Here is a 21,999-nt window from a genome sequence, read left to right as displayed (position 1 = left end):
ATAAAGGTTGTATATGAAAAACCCACAGCTAACATAATAATGGGGAAGACTGGAAAATTTTTCCACTAAGGTCAGGAACAAGACAAGGATGTCCACTCTCACCATTTTTATTCAACATAGTGCTGGAAGTTTTAGCCACTGCAATTAGACAACAAAAATAAATAAAAGGCACCCAAATTGGTAGGAAAGTAGTAAAATTTTCACTGTTTGCAGATGACATGATACTCTATATAGGAAACACAAAAGACTCCACCAAAATACTAGAACTGATAAATGAATTCAGTAAGGTTGCAGGATACAAAGTCAATGTACAGAAATCTCTGGCATTTCTATACACTCATAATGAAGCAGCAGACTGGGAAATTAAGGAAACAATCCCATTTATGATTGCAATTTCACTATAAAAGACTGATGAAAGAAATTCAAGACTACACAAATAAATGGAAAGACTTTCCATGCTTATGGATTTGAAGTACAAATATTGTTAAAATGTCCAGACTACCCAACACTATCTATAGATTTAATGCACTCTCTATCAAACTACCAACAACATTTTTCACAGAACTACAACAGCCTTAAAATTTGTATGGAACTACAAGACCCTGAATAGCCAAAGCAATTCTTGAAAAAGAAAAACAAAAGTGGAGATATCACAATTCCAGACTTCAAGTTATATTAAAAAGTGGTAGTAATCAAAACAGTATGGCACTGGCATAATAATAGATACATAGGTCAATGGAACAGAATAGAAAGCCCAGAAGTAAACCCACAATTATATGGTTAATTAATCTTCAACAAAGGAGACAAGAATATGCAATAAGAAAAATACAGTCTCTTCAACAAATGGCGTTGGGAGAAGTGGACAGCTCCATGTGAAAGAATGAAACTGGATCATTTTCTTACACCATACACAAAAACAATCTCAGAATGGATTAAAGACCTAACTGTGAGATATGAAACCATAACAATCCTAGAAGACAGCACAGACAGTAATGACCCTGATATCAGTTGTAACAACATTGTTTTTCTAGATATGTCTCCTAAGGCAAGGGAAATAAAAGCAAAAGTGAACAATTGGGACTACATCAAAACAAAAAGCTTATTTACAGGTAAGGAAACAACCAGCAAAACTAAAAGGTAAGCCACTGAATGGGAGAAGATACTTGCAAATGACATATATGATAAAGGCTTTCTATCCAAAATACATAAGGAACTTATACAAATCAACACCCAAAACCCAAAAAATCTAATTTACATATTGACTGAAGATATGAACAGACATTTCTTCAAAGAAGACATCCAGATGGTCAACACAGCCATGAAGAGTTGCTCAAAATCACTCATCATCAGGAAAATGCAAATCTAAAGTGCAATGAGCTATCACCTCACACCTGTCAGAATGGCTAAAATCAAACACACAAGAAACAACTGTTGGTGAGGATGTAGTGGAAAAAGGAAACTTCTTGCACTATTGGTGGGAATCCAAACTGGTGCAGCCACAGTGGAAAACAGTATGGAGTTTCATTGAAAATTTAAAAAATAAAGCTGTCCTACAATCCAGTAATTGCACTATTGTGTTTACACAAAAAAATGTAAATAAACATAGGTGTTTATTGCAGCATTATTTATAAAAGCCATCTTACGGAAGCAGGGGAAATGTCCATCGACAGGTGAATGGATAAAGAAGCGGTATATGTATGAATATATATATATATATATATTACTCAGATATAAAAAAGAATGAAATCTTGCCATTTGCAACTATGTGGATGGAACTGGAGGGTATTATGCTAAGTGAAATAAGTCAGTCAGAGAAAGACAAATACCATATAACTTCACTCATATGTGGAATTAAAGAAGCAAATGAGCAAAAGGAAAAAAAGGGAGAAATAGAGAAATAGACTCTTAATTATAGAGAATGATGGCTATTAGAGGGAAGATGGATGGGGAAATGGGTGAAATAGGTGATAAGAAGCAAGTAGGGTACTTGTAATAAGCACTGGGTGATGTATGGAATTGTTGAATCACTATATTGTACACCTGCAATTAATATAAAACTGTATGCTAATTATACTGAATTAAAAAAAACTACAATGTATCATCTCACAACTGTCAGAATGGCTAAACTCAAAAGCACAAAAAAAATAAGTGTTGGTGAGGATGTGGAGAATAAGGGACCCTCCTGAACTGTTGGTTGAAATGAAAACTTGTACAGCCACTGTGCAAAACAGTATGGAGTTTCCTTAAAAAGTTAAAAATAGAACTACCCTACTATTCAGTAACTGCACTACTGTGTATTTACCCAAAAAATACAAAAACACTAATTCAGAAGGATACATGCACTCCTATGTATACTGCAGCGTTATTTACAATAGCCAAATTGTGGAAGAAGTCCAAGTGTCTATTGCTAGATGAATGAAGAAAGAACATGTGGTGTGTCTATATACAAAATGATTAGTGTTTAACATAGCTCCTTAAGTAGTTTTTACTTTTTTGCTGTAGAACCAGTTGAACGAATATGCGTCTGATAATTACATTATTTTATTTCAAAGTGTAAAGATATATTTTACTCAGGTTTATACTGACAGAATCAAGAAAGTGAATTCAAAGATGAATGTAACAGTCACTTACAAGTGAATACTTCAACCTTAGCAAGGAACAGACAGCTCTCTGGCTCCCATTCTACATTTTGGGATACTCCTGCTCTGTCCATTTCTTTGCTTCACTTCCCCTGTGCCTCTCCTTAGTATTCCCACTATAGTCTATACTCATTTGCATTTCAGAGTCTACAGTTTGTTTTTTGTTTTTGTTTTCAAATTTTTATTTATATTCTAGTTAATTAACATATAGTGTAATATTGGTTTAGGGAGTAGAATTTAGTGATCCATCACATACATATAGCACCCAGTACTCATCATAACAAGTGCCCTCCTTAATACCCATCACACATCTAGCCCATTCCCCACTCACCTCGCTCCATCAATCCTCCATTTGTTCTCTATTGTTAAAGTCTCTTATGGTTTGTTTCCCTCTCTTTTTTTCCTTTTCCATGTGTTCATCTGTTTTGTTTCTTTTTAAAAATTTTTTAATATTTATTTATTTTTGAGAGAGTGAGACAGAGTGCAAACAAGGAAGGGGCAGAGAGAGACAGGGTGGGACAAAATCCAAAGCAGGCTCCAAGCTCTAAGCTGTCAGCACAGAGCCTGACATGGGCTCAAACTCACAAACTGAGATCACGACCTGAGCTGAAGTCAGACTTAACCGATGGAGCTACCCAGGAGTCCCTCTCATCTGTTTTGTTTCTTAAATTTCACACAAATTTGTTTTTATTTGCTTCCAACACAAAGTTGTGAAATCCAAGATTATGACAAACAATGTTTCATTCATCTTTGCATATCCAGGGTCCAGAACACCTATGGAAATATGGTGGGCAGAACTATTTGATGTTATAATAAATTAATATTTTATAGACAACACAGATAGGGAAAATGTGCACTTGTAATAGGGACTTAATATAGTGGATGGTATTTTTGGAGGCATGATTTCTTTTCAAGCAAACTTCGAGGGTACTGTGAGGCTTTCTGGGAGAATCTCTAACAAAAAAATTTGTTAGCAGCCCCACCTGCTATCTAGTAAACTTCTCATTATAAAGCCTGACTTAGAACAATGTTTTCAACAACACCTCAATCATTCATGTGATATAACTCCAGGACTTAAAAGATATATTCAAAGCCCATGTTAGTATTTCTTTTATTTAATTTTTACAGTTATTTATTTTTGAGAGACAGAGAGAGAGACAGAACACAAGTGGGGGAGGGGCAGAGAGAGAAGGAGACACAGAATACAAAGCAGGATCCAGGCTCTGAGCTGTCAGTACAGACACTGAGATGGGGCTCGAATTCACAAACCGTGAAATCATGACCTGAGCAGAAGTCAGACACCTAACCGACTGAACCAGCCAGGCACCCCTCGTGTCAGTATTTCTTAATACATCAATTTATATTCTATCATCTTTTAGTCAAACTCAGTGTAAAAGAAATTTCCTATCACTATTGAAAATACAAAACTAGCATTATATGCTATGGAAAATATTTTCAAAAATTAATTCCATAAGAGACAGGGGCCAAACTATGGTGGAGAAGGCTGAAAAGAGTGTAAAGGTTGCTCTTGGAGCAGTTGTGTGTGTAGAAAATGAAATGTGGGTGACGTAACTATAGGACCTAGGACAGTGATCCACTCTAAATCACAAATTATTGCAAAAGCCAGGCCAATAGTTATTGGTGAGGGTTACCTAATAGAAGAACAGGTAGGTGCTTATCATAAATGCTCAACCTGATAATATCACCCCTAATGCTGAAGATCTGGAACTAAAATATCTATGATCATTGGCACTAATAATGTGTTTGAAATTGGCTGTTATTCCCAAGCCATGAAAATGGAAGATAATAATGTTATTGAATCAAAAGCCAGTGTGGGCAGAAAGGTAATATTGAGAAGTGGTTGCATCATTGGGACTTGTTGCAACCTGAATACATTTGAGGTCATCCTTGAGAATACAGTGATCTGTGGTGCAGATTGCCTTCATGGGGTGCAGACTGAGCAACCACAGCCCCAGATACCACAGCTGGATTTCCTGAAGATAACCTTGCCAACCTACCACGACCTAAAGAAGACTATGAAAGGAAGGTCAACACCAGTAATGTGTGAAGACAACAGTGAGATACCTCCTAAAGACTTGGTAATAAGATACCCCCAGAGAGTTAAACTACTTAAGTCAACATGTGGCAAGGTAGTATCAGTTTATCTATCAAGACTTACAGTACCTCAAGACTCACCACTTTCGGTTCAATTGCAAGCTTAACTGAACCACCTTCTGATTTGCTAATATGGCCTCCAAGCTATCATTCAGAGAAAGGAGGAACTCTGGATGAGAGCACCAGAATTCTACTCTGCACATAGTAAATTTAGAGAAGCTTTCTTATTTATACATTAGTCTAATATGAATATGGTTTGTATAGTGTGGCCCCCAAGTCTGCCAATTGTCTATGAGTTCTAAATGTTCTGATAAAATAGTTTCTGACTCTTTAGGACAAAGAACCAATCAAAACCCAGACAGTGTATTGTGCAGACATCACTCTTTGGGGCTTCTCCACAGCCAGACTAACAGCCTTCTCTTACTATCTCACTGAAACTGAACTCAAACTTCATCACAGACATTCTAGGCAATTATGCTAAGCGGTAGGACAGACCCTGACATGCTTGTGACATAAAAAGCAGCAACTGGCAGGAAGACAGAAATGATTTTATCAATAGCGACTTACTGCAATGTGGCCATAGCTCTTGAGTCAAGATAATAGACTTTCACCAGGTGAATAGTATCAAGTATAGAAAGGGTACTTCACACTGTACTCTTATTCATCCATGAACACACAGTACAGTAGTTATCTATGCTGTGTAGAAAATTACCCCCAAAATGTAGAAGCTTATTATCTTTTGAGCATTTACTATCTTACACAGTTTCTGCAGATCAAATATCTAGGAATGGCTCAGCTGGCAGTTCTGGCTCAGTGTGCCTCATGAGGTTTCTTTCAAGAAGTCAGTCAGACCGGTGGTCATCTGAGGACTTGAGTGGGGCTGGATGGTCCACTTACAACATGACTGCCTCACAGGGCTGTTGGCAGGAGGCCTCAGTTCCATACCAGGTGAGCCTCTCCACAGGGCTGGTGGGTATCCTCATGACATGGCAGTTGGCTTCCCTCAGCTTCCTTCAGATCCAAGTGAGGAAGGACTCAATCCCTAAAGTTGCACACCATCACTTCCACTTCATTTTATTTCTTAGAAGCAAGTCACTAAGTCCATCTCACAGTCAAGAGGGAGGGGATTAAGCTCCACCTTTTCTACCTTTAGAAGGGAGGAGAATCTAAGAATTCATGTTCATATACTAAAACCACCATCACAAACACACATATCCATTTATACCTGGTATTCTCACTAGTGCACAATCAGCACCTCTCAAGGGTTTCCACATTGAGGAAGATGGGTTCAGGAAGAACTTCTCTTTATTAATGGGAATGGCACATGACATCATCCGAGGTCTTCATCCTATAACGTTCTGTAAATACCACCATCTTAGACATTTAAATTTTTGTCCCAAAATATACCATATATTTCATTAAGCATAATTCAACTTCTCTAGGCTTAATAGAAATTATTATAAATAAAATAATGAGGGATAAAAAATTTAACTCCATGAAATAAAAAATTATAAAAGTTTAAAATTAAGAATAAAATATAAATAATACATGTAACTGATTTCCCTTTTACTAAGCATTCTGTAAATGCTGTGTCATTTAATCTTCCTAATAGCCATTTTGTGTACCACTCAATTGTTCTTGGTTTCCACCTCTTGCCTGAGTGCCACTTTTAGAAAATAGAAAAGGGTGCCTGGGTGGCTCAGTTGGTTGAGCGTCCAATTCTCGGTTTCAGCTCAGGTCGAGATCTCACGTTTCATAAGTTCAAGCCCCACATCAGGTTCTAAGCTGACATCATGGAGCCTGCTTGGGTATCTCTCTCCCTCTCTCGCTGCCCCTCACTGGCATGTGCTGTCTCTGTCTTTCTCAAATTAAATAAACTTAAATATATATATATATTTATATATATATATTTACATATATATATAAATATATATATATAAATATATTTATTTATATATATTTATATATATTTTTATATATTTTATATATATATAAATATATATATTTTATATATATATAAATATATATAAAATATATATTTTATATATATTTATATATATATAAAGAAAATAGAAAAAAGAATGTTCAAACAAAAGAACAGGCTCTTTGAAATTAGACAGGATTTAATCCTAATACGTGCCATCTAACGTATCTAATGCTATCCAACGTTGTAAAGTATGAAAATCCCCACTAATGTTCCTCATAGAGGAATAAATAAATATGTAAAACAACTAGCACAGTGCCTAACAAATAGCAATACTCAAAACTACCAGCTATAATTATTGTCATTATTGTTTAAAAACAGAAAAGAACATTAATGATTTTAGATTGGAGCTTTACACATTTGCCACACATTTTCTCAGATGTTTAAAACCCTCTTTTCTTGTCAAAACCACTAGGCCCAGAGAAGTTAAGTGACATTTTCTTGTGGATTCTACTTTCTAATTTCCTGCCTGAACCCTCAGCCTGTATCCTACTCTACTTCCAGCCATTACAAACTACTCCAAGTTCCCTGAAACCAGCAAGTTCTCACCTCCACATTCACTCTTTCTTCTGTACACACACATGCTGGATGATTCTCTATTTGTTAATCAAGCTTTAATTTCTCCACCATTCTAAATTTTATGAGTCCCTTTGTTCATTGTCTCTCCCCCTAGAACGAAATATTGATGAAAGCAGGGGATCTGACTATTGTGCTCTCAGCTGTACCCCCAAACCCTGAAAGACCTATAGTAAATGATCATCCATAAATATTTAATGAATTAATTATCTGTCCCTTGAACCAGTCTAGGATACACAGTCTGGTGCATATGGGGCTTCCACTTCAACTCTGGGAAACATGGAAACTGGGGAGGGTTATCTTTCTGGGAACGCCTATCATCCAAAGAGGCAATACAACTAAGGCTTCAGGCTTCTAGACTCAGACCAGTATGGAATAGGTCAGCCTTTATCTCCTCCTCTTGTTAGTTATCGTGACGAGCTATTAGAAACTGCTCAACACATTCATTCATTCATTCATTCATTCATTTATTCATTTATTCAGCACACACTTCTTGGATGTCTCCTATACTGATAGGCACTGACTTAGGGGTCAAGGATAAGTCATAAACGAGTTACTTCTATGAGGCCACAGGTGAATGAACGGGCAGACAAATACCTGTCTGCTTATAACACGGTGCTGTTAGGACCATGACAAGGAAAGTACTGGGTTCTAGTATCAGGCTCTAGGAGTGGCTGATGTTCTTCATTTCATGTTGTTTGTCTCTAATACTGAAGCCTCAGTCATCAAGTCCTGAGGCATCCTTCTGGAATCATTCTTCATGTTTCTATTCTTGCAGGCTCTGCAATGCTTGATCTGGCCTGGATTTCACAAGACAAATACTGGAATCCTGAGGTTTTTTGCCAGAGGTGGATCTTATCAACATCCAGAGTATTTGATAATAATAACTAAAAAAATAATGATAATATCAGCTACCGCTTGTTTTCAAATACACTTATAGATTCCTATTTTATTCATTGGTTTATAATCCATTATTATTATTATTCATTGTGATGCTCAACATGTCCCATTTTTTTTTAATTTTTTTTTCAACGTTTTTTATTTATTTTTGGGACAGAGAGAGACAGAGCATGAACGGGGGAGGGGCAGAGAGAGAGGGAGACACAGAATCGGAAACAGGCTCCAGGCTCTGAGCCATCAGCCCAGAGCCCGACACGGGGCTCGAACTCACGGACCACGAGATCGTGACCTGGCTGAGGTCAGACGCTTAACCGACTGCGCCACCCAGGCGCCCCAACATGTCCCATTTTAAAACACTACCCATGTGGGGCTCCTGGGTGGCTCAGTCAGATGAGCATCCGACTCTTTGGTTCGCTCCAGTCATGATCCCACAGTTCATAAGTTTCAGCCCCACATCGGGCTCTGTGCTGATGGTGTGGAGCCTGCTTGGCTCTCTCTCTCTCCATCTCTCTCTTCCCCTCCCCTGCTCATGCTCTGTCTCTGTCTGTCTGTCTGTCTGTCTCTCTCTCAAAATAAATAAACTTAAAAATAACGTAATAAATAAATGAAACATTACCCATGTGCCAAGCACAGTACTAAATGCTTTCTTTACTATGTCTAAACCTTGCCACATACCCATTAAGAAATTCCTATTTTTTATGCCAATTCTACATATTGGGTAACTGAAGTTAAGGTAAATGTAGGGAATTGTCAAGTTATAGTTCCAGTAGAAAATGGTGGTTCAAAGTGCAGGCTCAATTCTAAACACCATTCTATACTAAAAGAAACCTGGTCTCCTCGGAAAAATGGCTGATTCCAGGGCTGGCACAGCAGAAGTACAAAAAGAGGCAGGAACATCTCGCTGCACCAAAAACGGTTTCAAAGAAAAATAGACACATATCAAGAAGACACAGGAGCAGGAATCAAGGGGCTTTCACTGGACAAACCTGGGGAAATTCGAGCATCAAAATAAATCATGATCGTAATGGGTGCACAATGTATACACTGAATAAAATATATATCCATGAACCAATACTGAAACATATGAAGACATGAATAATTAATAAATGAGGGAGAGAGAACAGCTCTTCGTTGCAGAAGAATCCTCACCAGTGAAATGGGGGTGGGATACTGAAGTTGGAAACACACACTTTTTACACCATCATATATTAATGGATTCAGTCAAGAATCATCAATGGGTCATAGAACACAATATTACCATAGCCTTCAAGTATCTCCACACAAAACATTTAAGTGAACAATGGGAAAATATTAACTTTACATCAATCTGATTAATACTACCTTAACCAAGAGATCAAATTCAATATCGCCAATTACAGAATAAATGGATATCAGGTGCCAACTTATATAATGCACTGAGAAGGATATAGTATCACTTTGTGGTATTCCTGGAAGAAATGCATACGTGGAATCTAACCATAAGCACAGAATCAGGTAAACCCAAGTTGAGGGGCACTCTAGTAAATGGTTCATACTTCTCAAAATTGTTATGGTTGTGTGAGACAGTAAGTTTGAGGACTTATTCCAGAGGGAATAAGAATAAAGTGTAATAACAATGAAATAAAATGCATGATAGTAGACTGGAGAGAATAATGGACAAACTATAAAATTTATAAAATTTTCTACAAATAGCATTATTGAGATAATTGGTCATATTTGAATAAGGTCTATAATGAGATGTATAATACAGATATATAACCAATGTTCATGTGTTGATTTTCATAATTGTAGTGTGTTTATGCAAAAGGATGTCCTTGTTCTAAAGTATTTAGAATACTAAATATTTAATGTATCTATAGCTTACTGTCAAAGAGATTAGAAAAATTTGTATGTATGTGTATCTTTGTGTAGTGTGTGCAAGGAGAAGAAAAAGAGGAGGGGAAAAAGAGAGTGAAAGACAGGGAGTGAGAAAGATAGTGAAAGATAAAAAATATGCAAAATATTAACAATTGAGGTATTTGGGTCAAGTAAAAACAGGAGTTCCCTGGCCTATTATTTCAATGTTTTGTAAGTTTGTAATTATTTCAAACTAAAATGTATCTCCCCCACAAAAAGTATGTGGGTTCTGAATCCCGATGGGATAAGTAAACGCCTGGCTCCTTCATTTATTAACTCTATGATCACAGAAATGTTACTTGATCTCTGATTCAAAGTTTTTGACCTGTAAATAGGCATAATCATTGACCAATTGCAATTACATGAAATGATACATACAATATGTTTTGCGCAGTATTTTGGACCTAGGGAATACTCAATAAAAATTAAATCTCTCTACTATTTTTGATTTAAAAAAAAGTCTGAAAAGTACATCATTAACCTAACATTTCTGGTTCCAAGTACTCAGATCTAACCATGTCACTGAGGTGCCCACCAGCAGTCAGACTCTATGGGCTCCTGGGGCATTTAGAGCTCAGTAAAAGGTAGCTTTCATCACGATTGGAATTATTAATCCCAGCACTTCTGATCTTAATGCCTAGCCTCTTACCACTCCACTTAGCTGCCTAAGTGTGTTCTTGGGGGTCAAGAAATCCTCACATTAACATCTAGTATGTACTAAATTCACTAGACTTGTATATATGCCTTCCACATTGTTCAGGGAGAGCTGAATTATTTTTGACCCTTCCTTCTGACTAGTACAATGTATTACAGTAACAGGATCTACCATTTATTGGCAGCCTACAAAGTACCATACTTGACAACCCTGGGAGCAGGTTTTAAATATCTCTGTCTCTTTAAGGATTAAATACACAGGTTCAGAGAGGTAGAGACTTGCCCCAGACACAAAGCCAGTAAGAAGTGGCACATAGGCTATCTCACCACAATACGCATGCTCTTACTACTATCCTGAGCTGTCTTCAGTCCTAACAATGTACACTATCAATTAACCACCACCTTCCAAACAGACTATCTTATCACTTAAGGTAAAGAATACCAGTTGGCCTCATGTTTACCCTGGCATCTAGTTTGCTTCTAAGCACATAGTAGGTCCCCAAGTACCTACCTGGGAAGAGGATTTCTCTCTAACCTGGGAAGAGGGAGTGCCTTTAAACATTTAAGGAGTCTCTAAAAACAAGCTTAAAAAGGGTGGTTTGCTAACTGTACAGTAAAAACTCAAAGCAGAGATGTGATGCCATAAAGCTGAAAATAACTCAACTAGATATTTTAGCATTGTTTATAAAGATGGTGAAGCTACAATAAGCAGCAAGGAAGAGATACTGAACATTTGTCAGGGTGGTAGATATCTTGCTCAGGAGTTAAAAAGCTGTAGTGAGGGAGGGGAGCATCATGCACTCTGGGGGTATAATAATATATGATTTTATTGGTTTGGGTGGTGATGACATAGGTTTTTACTTTATATTGTTCATCATCGATATCTGAATATATATTCTATGCACTTTTTTGTATGTATGTATATGGTATTTCAAAATTGAAACCAAAAATTTAAAAAATAGATTAGGAAGGTCCAAGCTCAGAGAAACACCAAAAATTGAATAAAGGTATTTATATGGCTACATGAAGAATGTGTCAGTCAGGAGGAGTGGTTGGTCATCCATGAAAGGAAATGCTTTTTTTAAAAATTTTTAAAAATGTTTATTTATTATTTTTGAGAGAGAGAGAGAGAGAGTCAGAGTGCGAGTGGGAGGGGGGCAGAGAGAGAGAGAGAGAGACAGAGAGAGACAGAGACAGAATCTGAAGCAGGATCCAGGCTCTTAGCTGTCAGCACAGAGCCCGACACAGGGCTCGAACTCATGAGCCATGAGATCATGACCTGAGCTGAAGTGGGACTATCAACCGACTGAGTGACCCAGGCACCCCTGAAGAGAAATACTTTTAATGCCTATCTAAGCACTGTGTAAAAATTGTCTCTACCAAGTGACTGGGATTATTTCTGGCCTCCTTGTTAAAGTATTACTCAGTGTGAGATGCACATACTGGATGATGTTAGCTTCATGCCTTGACAGAGAGAGTTTTCATGCAAGATGTCTACTCTTCCCCCATCTTCTGGATCCTAAATTACATTAATTTGTTTCTTTTCACTCTGCAAGAACTGAGTACCAGAATGCATCTCCCAAGCAGGTACACAAACACTCACACGCACACATACATCCTATCACACCAGTGCACTGATGTGTTTCAGGGGGACATTGTGGTGACTCTACATCCATTTGATGTTGTATTCATCTAAACCAGTCACAACAAATCTAATATTTTGATAATCACTGGTTTCGAATTGGCCATGTGACCAAATTCAGTCCCATATACTGGGGACGATGGGGGTGTATATCTTCTGGAAAGCATTATGTCACAGCTTTCTGTCTCACAAAAAAGGGACACGGGAAGAGATTTTTCTTTTCTGCCTAAATACCACCATGCCTAGATATGAGGCCTGAAATTGCTACAGACATCTTGGGACCAGTCTGGTGGGACACTGAGGATGGCAGAGAAAATAGAGGGAAAGAATCTGAAGCTTGATGAGCCAGAGGCCTCCATGTCTAGAACCCACCTTATTTTGATTTTCAGTCTATTTGGCAAATGGACCGAATACTTAATAAGTAATACCTAACTTCCAGGTACTACTACTGGCCCTAAAAATGCTGTTGTAGACAAAGAGACAAATGTCTTTGCCCTCATAGAACTTATATGTTTGGATAATTGTACAAACAATAAATAAAATAAATAACTAAGATATACTACATGTAGGAAAATGATAAAGCTATGAAAAACATTAGAGTAAGTTAAGAAAGATCTGGAGTGATGAGAAATTGGAATTTTTTTTAAAACACGGTCAGGATAAGCCAACCTTGGAAGGTGATATTTGTGAAAAGACTTGAGGACATGATGGGATGAGCCATTAAATACATGGAGGAAGGACATTTCAAGCAAAGAAAACAGCCAGTGAAAAAGCTTTTGTGTAAAAGTGTAACTATTGTAGCTAATGTAGACATGAGAGATCCTGTGGGAGTATAGTTGGATTTTACACAAGTAACACAACGTCAAATCATGTACAAACTTCTAATCCATGTAAATACTTTAATTTTTGCTCCTCTCAGTGAGATGGAGAACAATTGCATAACAGTGGCAGGATCTGACTTAGATTTTAAAAGGGAGGTGGGTGTGGGATGGGCTAGATGGCTGATGGGTACTAAGGAGGGCTGTTGGTATGATGAGCACTAAGTGATGAATCACTTGCAATTCTACTCCTGAAACCTATATTGCACTGTATGTTAACTAACTAGAATTTAAAGAAAAATTTGAATTGAAAAAAAAAAAAAAGAAAACAAAGCAAAAAAATTTATTTCTACACTGGTTTACATGGATATTCATTACATTCTGAAATATCTCGGAATAAAAGGATACCTCTGGTTGGTGTGATTAGACTATACATCAGAGACAAAGTTATAGGAAGATAAACCAGTAAGGATGCTATGACAATAATCCAGGCAAGAAACTGTAGTGGCCTTGAGTCAAGTGGAAGCAGAGGAGGTGGCAAACTTGTTCACATTCTCAGTCTATTTAGAACACGGAGGGGCGCCTGGGTGGCGCAGTCGGTTAAGCATCCGACTTCAGCCAGGTCACGATCTCGCGGTCCGGGAGTTCGAGCCCCGCGTCGGGCTCTGGGCTGATGGCTCAGAGCCTGGAGCCTGTTTCCAATTCTGTGTCTCTCTCTCTCTCTGCCCCTCCCCCGTTCATGCTCTATCTCTCTCTGTCCCAAAAATAAATAAACGTTGAAAAAAAAAATTTAAAAAAAAGAACACGGAATCAACAGGATTTCTGCGTAGATTTAATGCTAAAATTGACCCCAATATCTTTAAGTGAGCATCTGGAAGCATAATGTTGATGGTAACTGAGATGAGAAAGAGCTAAAGGAGATGAAGTGAGGGGTGAAAAAAGAATTTGTTTTTTCATGGTTAGAACCAAAAGGTCTATAAGACACGCCAAGTGGACAGTTGGATATAGACTTTGGCATTTAAGTTGGAGATGTAAATTGTAGAGAGAAAAGGGCATCGATGGCATATAAAGTCACAATACTGGATGAGATCACCAAGGGAATGAGTGTAGGCATAGAAGAGAAAGGGATCGAGGATTGAGTTCCCAGGCAGGTCAATGTCAAGAGGTCACAGGAAAGGAGGAGACCCAGCCAAGCAGATTGAGGAGGTCAGAGAACAACCAGGAAAGTACTGTCCTGGAACCCAGGTGGGTATATGTCAAGCTGGCTTTGTTTCGCTGGAGGGCCCTGAATGGTACACCAGGAAAGAAGGTCCTTCCAGGAGGAGTGAGCGATCAACTCTGTCCAAAATTATTGATAAGTCAGCTGAGGAGAGGACTGTGGGATAGCCATTTGATTTAGAAATACTGATGACATTGCTACCTTGACCACACAGTTTCCTTTCCATAGAAGTTGTATAAGCCTGATTGGCGTGTGATTAAGACAGAATGGGAAAAGTGGAAGCAGTGAGTATAGAAAACTCTCTTTCTGGGAGGTTTGCTATCAAGAGGAGGATAAAAGGCCCTGCAGGTGGTGGAGGGAGTAGGTAAAAAGGTTTTTTGTTTGTTTAGTTTTGGGTTTTGTTGTCTTTCGTTTTTAAGAGGAAAATAACATCAGTTTGTATGCTGACAGGAATAATCTAGCAGAGGGTGGAAAAGTGATGAATATCATACAAATGCCATGAGATCATGGATTTCTTTTTTGATTTAGCCAATCTACATGAGAATTCCCTGATACTTGCAACTGAAAGAATATTCACTAAGCGAGTCAGCAATGTACTGGTATGTCTAGGACTTTGCTATTTTATGCTTATTGAGCAGGTATAATTTATAAAAGTACTCTCATTCTGGCTCAGATGATAAATATTATGAACTAGTTTGGATGACAAATTATACAGTCACATGAATTAGTTAGGAATATCGGTACTGAAGCCATAGATTCCGATCCTGGGCCTGTCACTTACAAGCTGTCATGACAGAAAAATTACTTAATGTCTGTGTTCAGGTTCTTCATATGAAAATGGGGCTACTGATGACACATATGTCATGGCATTTTGCTGACCAAATGAGGTAAAACACCTATGGAGCTTACAAAAAGGATTTGCCAAATATGGTAAACATGTCATAAATATAAGGTATTATTAAATTTGCATGCAACATGATGCAAATTTCCCCTTTGCAGTAAAGAATGTAAACTGCTCGTGGATCAATTTTCCCTTTCATACATATAACCTTAAAGGTAATTAACATGCAACTAAATGTGAAATCATTAACAGATGCATTTTATAGTTAGGAAACATGGAAGTAGAGTATTTAAGATACAAAGGTAATTTAAAAAGAAATGTTAATCGATGGACTGTGTCAAGAGGCTTCATGTTATGTATAAATTTATATGTCAACATGACTCACCCAGAGGGTGGCCAGATATTAGGTCAAACACTATTCTGAGTGTGTCTGGCAGGGCATTTATAAATTAGGGTAATATTTGAATAGGTATACTGAGTAAAACAGTAAAAGAGTAAAAAAAAAAAAATTGCCTTCTCTAATGTGGGTGTCCTGTATCCAATCAGCTTAAGGCCTACATGGAACAAAAAGGCTGACTTTCCCTCAAGCAGGAGGGAACCCCTCCTGCCTGACTGCTTGAAGTGGGACATTGGTCTTGTCCTGCCTCTAGACTCAAACTGAAGATCAGAATTCATGACACCTGATCCCAGCAGCTTTTGGACTGCAACTCACATCACTGCCTGTCCTGGGTCTCAGGAATTTTGACTTGGACTGGAACTACTCCTGCTCTCCTAGCTCTACACCGTGCCCACAAACGTGTTGGGTCTTCCCAGCCTCATAATCTTGTGAGCCAAATTCTTATAACAAATGTCTCTCTCTCTCTCTCTCTCTCTCGACAGATAGACAGACAGATATAGATGATATAGATATAGGTATATGTATAAATATATAAGTAATCCTATTGAATCAGTTCATCTGGAAGACTCTGATTATTACACTTTGGAAGGTACAAGGCACTTGTTGAAGTACAACTACATGATGACATGATGTAACTCAGTAAAGAGTGCGCAGTATGTTCACAAGACTCAGATCATCAGGGTCACAAAAAAGGCCTTCATAAGTAATTACCTCATGGTTATTAAAGGTTGTGGTAGGTAGAATTCTAAGAATGGTCTCCCAAGATTTCCCATCATAATCCCAGGTACCATGAATAAGACGAGTTATTTTGTACATATTTGTGTTCGGTTACATGGCTAAAGGGATTTTCCAGTTACAATGAAGGTTACTAAACAACTGACCTTAAAGAGAGAGATTATCCAAAAGAGCCTAATCTAATCACAGGAGCTCCTTAAAGGCACACACTTTTCTGTGGCCGGCAGCAGAAGGGAAGCAAGAGAGATCTGAAGCACAAGGATTTGACACACTATTGCTTGCTTGAAGATGCAGAGAACCACATGAGGAGAAATACAGGCAGCCTCTAGAATCTGAGAGCAGCCCCAACAACATCCTGCACCACAGGAGCTGAATTCCTACAACCACCTGGATGAGCTTGGAAAGAGCTTCCTCTCCAGAGCCTCCAGGTAAGATCCTAGCCCAGCTGACGCCTTGATTTCAGCCTTGTGTGACCCTAAGCAGAGAACTCGCTGGATCCACACATGTCTGACCTATAGGAACTGTGAAATAATACACATGGGTTGATTTAAGATGCTAAAGTTGTGGCAACTTGTTATGCAGCAATAGAAAACTGGTATCAGGCACTTAAGTTATTAGTGTATTGAATCTGTTGTGGTTAAGGTAATTCTCTATCATCCAACTTCCTGGAGAGAATGAGAAATAATTTCTGACCCAGCCATAGCTGCATGTAGCTCTAAGGTGCAAATTAAAATAAGCACAGCCAGAGTCACAGTGCAGAGAATTCTAATTCTTGTGTAGTGAAAACTAATTGCAATTTAGAGGCAAGAACAGACAGCTTGAAGTGTGACAGTAACAATGAGGACATTTCCTGGCAAGATGTGTGCCATACTCAGTGTGAAGGACTTGCACGCTAGAGCTGCCCATTCAGCCCCTGCCCTTCAGATAAGGCAGAACATTAAGTTCCAAGGATCTCTTATGGGGCAACAACAGACATCCACAGCCAGGGGAATTGCAGGTAGTGGCTCTGAATTAATTTCAAATAGATTATTATGAAAAAGGGTCTGATGTCATAGACATTCTTTGAGGCTTTAGAGTCAGACAGACTGGCTCCAGCACTCTGTGATCCCAGCTGAGTTCCAGAATTCTAATTTGTTAGGGGTGTGTGTGTGTGTGTGTGTGTGTGTGTGTGTAAAACACTTCCTTGATAAACAATGTTGACAAATCTTTACAGATCCCTGGGGTTAAGATCTGCCTGCATGATTTTCTGTACGAAGACAGCTGGATCAGCTTGAATGATCCCTCTAATCCCAGAGCCTTCCACAGTGTGTGGGACATACGGATTTTCTGACTTTCATCCCAGTTCCCTATGCTCAATAGCTTCTAGTACTAGTGTATGACCTCCCGGCCTTATAATCAGTGTCGGCGTTTCTAATAATCTCTCAGTTTCTGAAACGTCCTCTCGGTCAGAGAAGTTCTGCAATTCCCCTAGGCTTTGCAAATGCAAACTGATCTATACACAAAAAACACACATATCAAGAAATTTAACTGAAGAAATTAATCAATAAATATAAGACTGGTAATGTGATTATTGTTTTGGTGAAAATTATGTACATTCAGGAACATGGAATCAAGTCTGTGAGTCCCCAAAGACTGCAATTTTCAGCTACAGGCATGCATGTTCACAGTCACAAGGACTCAGTTCCCCTGATCGGACTCCTGCTCCTATTGCCTTTATTCTTTCTCAGTCCAATTCTTTGTCTCCTCTTCCTCTTTTCCTGTTCCGCACTGCAAATGTACCCTGTGGTGACTTCTAATTCACAAATTACATTCCACTTTTTGTTTTTTATCCTATAATGTACTTAAGTGCTGGAAGCATGTTTTATTTCTTCTTTGCATATCTTGTATGAAGCACACTGCATGAAACATGGTAGGCATTGAAGGTTTGTTGAATTCATCTATTTCACACAGAAACATTGACAGCACAAACACCCACTTCCAGTCTGGATGTAGTGCAGTAGATGCTTTCTATATCAGTACCATATGTGTGGCTTTTGAGTGTCAGGTGCCATGCAAACCCTTCTAGAAGGTGGGATGTGTTGGGGGAATAGAAATCTGGTCCATCTGTCCATGTGCGTCTACATAGCACACAGCATACTTTTCATCACACAATATAGCTTACAGCAACAATTCCCAGGACTTAGTCATGTCTACGCCTTTCCATATCTGCCACCCCCAACTGTAATGTTATAAACTTAGTATTTCATGTAAAGGAAAAGTATTACTTGCAAGAGCAAAGTAAAAGTAAAATAGAGTGATAACATCACAATAGTAGAGAATGTTTTAATTAACGATGACTTTCACAAACACAACTTTTTTTTTTCATTTTTTTTTTTAATGTCAGGATACGCTGACCAATGCAGTCAATGGATTGTGACTGCAGTCCTAAATGTCAGCTCTGCCACTCTACTCACGTGTCAGGGCCAACGTATCTATCTTTCTGGGCTTCAATATCCTCATTTGTGAAATTGGAGTAACGGTACTTATGTCATAGGAATTGTATGACAATTATCAGCAAGATAAGCAAAAGACCTGAAACATGGTAGGCCCTCGAAGAGCTTTTATTGGGTCTTCTGTTATAGTAGCTAAGAAACAAGGAAACAAAAAACCAAGTAGGATTCCTTTATGAGGATTTTAAGAATTATAGACATCAGAAAGTTCATCCAAAGCAACAAATCCAGGATACTTCCTTTGAGATGTAGGCTGGTAGAAAAAGCTATTTGATCAAAGTTAAAGTGAACTTCAGAAGCTAAGAGTCTAATTGGTGTCCTCTACTAGGAGATACAATATTGTACTTTGGGAAAAAGAACAAAACCAGTAATTTTTTAACTTGCCTTGAAGTAAGTAACCCAAAGGAAGATGGAAAAAAGAAAAGGAAATGCTGTTTTCTTAACAATATCAAATTTCAGAGAAAGTGCTTGGCTCAGAACCCCTGGTCATAGCTACTCTACCATAGTGCTCACTAACGGTGCATCTTTCCACACAGGCTGATTTTACTGGGGGTACTCAAAGCTTTTACTCTGAAAGAAGGGATGCAGCTGTTTTCCTTTCCCCAAATTGATGCCAAACATCATTTGCATGTGCCTTGTTATCTTTATCTAAGGAGCCTATGAAATTTGTGGAACAGCTCGGTGACCCTGAGAAACCTGTTTTGCCGCTGGGGGAACTGGTCTCCTGGTGTCCGGGCCTGTGGGTGCTCAGTGTCATTGATAAGGAAGCTATCTTTCCTCCTGGGCAGGTCTGATACCTTTGTGGAAGAGAAGGGCGTCCTGCCAAAAATAGGGCTTTTGTTTGTTTGTTTGTTTGTTTGCTTGTTTTAAGAATAGGGTTCTTGCACAAGGAAACCAGCTCTGCAGCCAAGGACCTTCCTCAGGATCCACAATCATCAAAAGTCATGAAAGAGTTATAAATCACAATTACTCTGTTCCTTCAGAAGGACGCAAAACAGTCAACTTTCATCTGCCACAACCAGAACCAGTGTTGAATATATCAACACTGTGCCAAAGAAGCAGGGGACAGAATCCTGGGAAGAGGGCTTCTGAAATGCTGGCAGACACGATGAAATGGTGGATGAAATGGTGGAGGTGAAACAGCAGAAAATGGAAGGGGAACAAACAGGACTGCTGGGGGCAAGTTAAGCAGGGTCGGCCTCCACTGCAGACTTTCTGGGGTGTTATCATCAATGAGCCCCAAGTTTCCACCTCATGTAGTTACCATTAGCTTTCAGATCCTGGGCAATTTCCACTATGTCCTTGATCTCAATATCTTCCCTGAAAAAGAGAAATAGGAATGAGGATATTTCCTTTGAAGCATTTTTTTGTAGGATCAAATGAAAGATCAATGAAGAGCCTAGTGCAGTGGCCATCATTATGTACACTATTACTTAACATGAACCTCAACATTTATTTCAACTACATCAGTTCATTGCCTTCATTTTGTCTGTTTAATTATATAATTATCTTTTATTCCCAAAGATACAGTTTTATTTTGAAACATATTATGTAAATTATGGTACACATCCTGCACAGATAAAGCCATCCAGTGATGAATGACAAAGATCTGGAAACACCACTCTACATCCTGCTGTGCAGGAAGAACAGTGCTAGCCCTATGAGGGATCCACAAAAAATGAGGCAGACTTCTAGCCAGCAGACATCTCCCAGCTGACTAGCCTAGTTAGCATGGCAGCTGATACATACATGGTGCTGACACCAATGGCACCTACTAGAATAACTGCAGTTTGGAAACAGAATGTTTGCCCTACCAGTGTCACTTTCAAAGGATCAACTAACTAATTAATTCAACAAATATTCAGCGATGCCTTTCCACTTGTATCAGAAATTGTTCTGGATGGCGGACTGACAAAGAACAATGAAACATGGCCCTTGCCTTCAAGGGTGTCACAATGTAGCAAGGGAGACAGATAGGTCCATTATACCAACAGATAGGGTCCGGATGACTACAATGTGTGCTCAGCAATGTTCTGAGCTGCTTTTGCCCAGTGGGCAAGAGACAAAGATTCCTAAGATCAAGAGGTTCTAGTCAAGCAGGAGCTATGGTGGGGGGAGGAGAGAGAAATAAGCAATCAACATAATAAACAAGTAAATAACACAGTGTTTTGGGTGATAAGTGTAACTAAGAGGCAATCCAGGCCAAGGTAAAGGGGATCAGGAATATGGGGTGGAGGGGGGGGGAGATGAATGCACTTAGCAATATACAATAGGGGTGGAGGGTGCTTACAGTTCCTTCCTGAGGATTTAGCATTCCACTCTGACACGTGACAGAGGAACACTAGAAAGGGTTTAGGTGCTGAGTGAGAAGAATGCACAGGGACAATGTCAGTGAAAAGGAGAGACAGAGCAGTCAGGGAACTAGAGGTAGTGACCAAAGAAGCAGGAGAAATAAAGGAGTGCTGCCTCTTGGAGAGAACGGAAGGACTCACCTGGATTTGACATCCATTCATCTTTGTGTTCACGCCCTTGGTTGCCCATCTGTGCCGTTACTCACCGAACACAGAAGTAAAAGTCCTGTATTTACCCTGTGATACACTCATGGATCAAAGGGAAAAATTTGAGAGGTATTTTTTGCTCATATCACTTTGTATTTGGGAGATTTTACTGAATTTTCGAGCACAGACACACTATGAAGCCAATTCTGTATTTGAGGGAAAAACAGAGCATCCAAGATACACAAAGAAGCAAAGACTCTGGGAACACATGGGGAGTGATTTGAAAGACACAACTCACCCAACCTCTGCATGTGGAGATACCTATGTTCACCCATCTTTCACTTTCTATCACCGATAAAGAGTTAACAGGTACAGTAATAACTGGCCTTTGATCCACGTAGCTTCTGGCACACTCTCTCGCTCAAACAATATATTTTGAATCCCTCCTGGACACCAAGTTCCAGGCACTGTGCTGACTCAGGGGCAACAGGTATGCTTCAGGTTGGCTCCCAGTCTTGAAATTTCTTACAAACACACAGGCCAATCACTACAGAGCTCCTTGATTAGAGTGATGACAGAATTAACGTCAAGGGAGC

The 21,999-nt window shown here is 38.8% G+C and overlaps 1 long non-coding RNA gene and 1 pseudogene across 1 annotated transcript; one reads left to right on the top strand and one right to left on the bottom strand.

Moving 5' to 3' along the window:
• The first annotated feature begins 3,974 nt into the window (after window positions 1-3,974).
• On the top strand, window positions 3,975-6,182 carry LOC122476916 (annotated as a pseudogene).
• Window positions 6,183-18,723: 12,541 nt separating this feature from the next.
• On the bottom strand, window positions 18,724-21,999 carry LOC122477226. Its single transcript, XR_006295655.1, has 2 exons — window positions 21,702-21,999; window positions 18,724-20,225 (listed from the first exon to the last, which is right to left on the bottom strand). It is a non-coding gene; the product is annotated as an uncharacterized LOC122477226 (long non-coding RNA).

The sequence above is a fragment of the Prionailurus bengalensis genome, chromosome X, assembly GCF_016509475.1.
Source record: "Prionailurus bengalensis isolate Pbe53 chromosome X, Fcat_Pben_1.1_paternal_pri, whole genome shotgun sequence".
In the NCBI taxonomy this organism is placed as follows: domain Eukaryota; kingdom Metazoa; phylum Chordata; class Mammalia; order Carnivora; family Felidae; genus Prionailurus; species Prionailurus bengalensis.
The sequence above is the reverse complement of the archived record's forward strand: the minus strand, read 5'-3'. Positions and strand labels throughout refer to the sequence as shown.